Source organism: Ricinus communis, chromosome 9, assembly GCF_019578655.1.
Source record: "Ricinus communis isolate WT05 ecotype wild-type chromosome 9, ASM1957865v1, whole genome shotgun sequence".
NCBI classification, from domain to species: Eukaryota; Viridiplantae; Streptophyta; class Magnoliopsida; order Malpighiales; family Euphorbiaceae; genus Ricinus; species Ricinus communis.
Window position 1 is genome coordinate 17,394,080 of NC_063264.1, and position 4,342 is coordinate 17,398,421.

Here is a 4,342-nt window from a genome sequence, read left to right on the forward strand (position 1 = left end):
TTAGAAAATATATTAATTGATCTACCTCACAAGTCAAGCATTATATCTAAACTAATTATTTCATGCTAATAATATTATCTATCATTTAGTTAATATTAAATTCTACTTGTTTCCTCTAATCATTTTAATAAATAAATTTTACTGGTTTTATTTATTCTAAGTAAATATAATATTCTTAGTAATTAAATCAATTATTCACTAATAACGCAATTAAATTAATTATAGACTAATTACTTAATTAAAATCTCAATTAAATATAATTAATTAATTATTGCGATTTCTGACTATAATTTATGTTCTATTAAATCTTATCCAAATCATATCCAAAGTAATTATTTCAAATTAATAACAGTATTCCTAATTTATCTAATATAAATTTCTATTACTTCCTTTACCTCCTAATTATATATATATATATATTTTTTTTTTCATGTTAACAAACAAAATAAATAATAATAATAATAATTCTTAATATAACACTAACCAACATTTTTCTATATAATATAATTACTAATTAGCAAATATTAAAATCAATTTACTAAAAAATTAGATTAATAAAGAAATGATAAACAACCAAAATTTTACCTGGACACGCATTAAATCGGTCAATTTGTCTTCGGCCTCCGAAGTCCGATTGACGATCTTATCGCACTTATGGATTCAAAATAATGCACAAATGATTATTCTAGCTTTTGATTTCCAATTTAGACCCCGATTATCCTAAATCATTCCGGGCAGTTTTCAACCGTAAATTTTTCTACAGAGTCCGATCGCCACGAAACATGTGCCATCAGAAAGCATTTGAGGAGAAAAGTTTGAATGTGTCCTCAGATCATTTAAAACACCATAGAATTGGCTGGAAATTTTGAAAAATCAAACTGCCCCTACACTATTTATCTCATGGGATTTCTTTCCCCGACCACCTTCAACACTATTGTTGGCCCCAAATGGAAGCTCACTCTCAAGCGAGTTGATGGCCACTGAAATCACCTGTCACCATCGCCAGTAACACCATGAATGACGTCGAAGAGCTATTGATAGGAAATCATCATCTTAGCAACCATACACCCCAATAACTAATGAGTTATGATACATACGGAATGCAAGAAAACACCCCCAATCAAGATGATTCCAAAATCCAATGATCTCCTCAAGTGAAGTTAGAGAAAACTAGTTCCAGTAATGAAACTAGCACTTGAGTTCAACTCCAAACGCCACAAACCAAGTATGATTTGATAAGTTAATAATCAAACACAATATCTTAGTTAGAGAATGCCACAAACTAAAAAATAGTTTGATAACTTCAAAATTCATGCAAGAACTTAAGCAAAAACACTCACAAAGAGCAAATAAAGATTATCATTCATCAATTGATCTTATAAATGAATTTGGCTTTGATATTTATAGCCAAAACAAGACAAAGAAACCTAAATGGATGTCTTTTGAGCTTTCTCATATTTTTCCCTTTATTTCCCCTTAAAACTCATTTAAAAGTGGTTGTTTTTACATTGATGTCACTTATTTTGTAACTCCCAAATGACAACTAATTATGTGCATCCATTTTGTAACTCCAAATTATGACTAATCATATGCATCCATTTTGTAACTCTAAATGACAACTAATCACACTATAACATAAGAAAACCTAATAAAAATAAAAAAAGGGCTTCAAATGAATTTTATTGGACCTATGAGTTCAGCCCAAACTTATTGCACTAAATTGATGATTTTGGTTCTTTTTTGCAATCCTAAACCTTAGGCTGAGCCTTGTTATGTTTGAACACTCCAAATGTCATTAATTAAGCCCAACAAAGCTTCTTGCATCCTTTTGGACTTGGATCTTATCATTGGACCTTCTTGAAAGCTTAAAGTATCATTTTCAATTCTTATCTTTATTGCATCATTCCCTCTCTCCTCGTAAGGATTTGATGCAACCAAAGACACATCTAAGTCAACTAGCATAGATCCACTAGCCTATGGAGGACTAATGACACGAGCAAGGAGTAAGAAGTTCAAGCAAGCCTTAAATTCTTACTTGGAGCATGTTTTGTAGATGGCTAATGATCGTGCTTTTGATGATGATAACAATGCCTTGAAGATAGTGATAATAATTGCTATTAATGAAAATTGAGGCAAAAGCTCATATTCAATAAGGCATGACCACGCCCTACAACCTGTGAGCTACGCAAAATCTATGTATAAGATCATTGTCAATAAGGTGTGACCACTCCTTACAATTCATGAGCCGTTGGAACCCATAAAAAGAGCTTCAAATTTTTCAAGATAAATTCGTAGTGGACCCATTTTTTAGTTAATTTCCTCTATTTTTAGAAGTACTAGACAAAGAGAACTTTCTCCATGAATTTAGGATTTTAATTTGTTTAGATTACTCTTTATCTTATCCTTCCTTATAGGGATAAGATCAGCCGCATATTAGGAGTCTATTAGGGTTTAATTTTTATTCCTTATCTCTTAGTCCTTTTTAGGGTTAGAATCATTTCAAAACCTTATAAATAGAGCTATGTTTTTCGGCCAAAAGGGCATTAGATCAATATATCATTTTGGTTGAAGTTTATTTTCCTTGAGTTGTTAACTCTTGAATTTCTTGAGATTAAATTAACTTGTTTAGTTTAATTTCACATCTACATGTTTGATCAATCAATTAACTTTTTATTAGTTTCTTAGGTTGTTTGAACATTCTTCATCTATTTATAACTAAAGGGCTTAGTAGTTCTATTGCTAAGTTTGTTAGTTCCATAATCAATTGTAAACTTTCAAGTTAGATCTTGGGGCGACAATTCAAACTTATTAGTAAGGGTGCTTCCTCTTAATAGGGAGAGCGTTTATCAGTTTGATATTCCCACCATTGTTTATCTTGGTGTTTGAACGTATCCGGTTCGAGTTCGTATCAGGATTCATCCTCGAATCAGCTTATTGTCAACTTCATCACCTATATCAAGTAAAGAAAGATCAGGAACATTAAAAGAAGCACTCACATTGCCATACTCACTTAGCAAATCTATATTGTATGCATTGTCATTAATTCTTTCAAAGACTTGGAATGGCCCATCCCCTCTTGGCATTAATTTAGACTTCCTTTGGCTTGGAAATCTTTCCTTTCTCAAATGTACCCAAACCCAGTCACCCTGCTCAAATACAACTTTCTTTCTCTCCTTGTTGTGTTGCTTTTCATATTGTTGATTTCTTTTCTCTATTTGAGCATGCACCTTCTCATTTAAGCTTTTAACAAATTTTAGCTTTTTGCTTGCCTTCAAAATTAGCCTTATCAATGGGTAATGGCAGTAAATCCATAGGAGTTAATGGATTGAACCCATATACAATCTCAAAAGGTGAACAATTTATTATACCATGAATACTCCTATTGTATGCAAACTCAACATGTGGCAAACATTCTTCCCAATTCTTCAAATTTCTTTGAATTATTGCCCTCAATAGTTGTGAGAGAGTTCTATTAACCACCTCCGTTTCTCCATCCGTTTGTGGATGACAAATTGTTGAGGATAGAAGCTTTGTTCCCAACTTGCTCCAAAGTGTCTTCCAAAAGTGGCTAAGGAACTTGACATCTCTATCACTGACAATTGTCCTTGGAACCCCATGCAATCTCATAATTTCTTTGAAGAACAACCCCACAATATAAGTTGCATCATCTGTCTTGTGGCATGGAATGAAAAGTGTCATTTTGCTAAACCTGTCAACAACAATAAAAATAGAATATTTCCATCCCCTTGACCTAGGTAATCCTAGAACAAAGTCCATAGAAATGTCTACCCAAGGTTCATTAGGTATGGGAAGTGGAGTATTCAACCCATGAGGCATTACTTTAGATTTAGCTTGTTTACAAGTGATGCATCTCTCACATATTTCAACATCTCTTTTCATTTGTAGCAAAAAAAAAAAGTGATTCCCAAAATATCTAAAGTCTTTCTCACACCAAAGTGCCCCATCAAACCCCCACTATGTGCCTCCCTCACAAGCAACTCTCCTAAAGAAGATTGAGGCACGCATAACTTATTTTCTTTAAAAATAAAACCATCATGTCTATAGAACCTGTCAAAACTCCCTCTCTCACATGCCCCATATACATTAGCAAAATCATGGTCTGAATTATATAATTTCTTAATGAACTCAAAACCCAATAATTTTACATCAAGTGTACTTGATGATGTATGGAAAGGATTCAATAAATTCCATCCATTTAGCATGCCTACGGCTTAGCTTCCCTTGTCCTTTGAGATATTTCAAAGACTCGTGGTCGGTGTGTATAATGAGTTCCTTATACCAAAGATAATGCTGCTATGTCTCTAAAACTCTTACCAAAGCA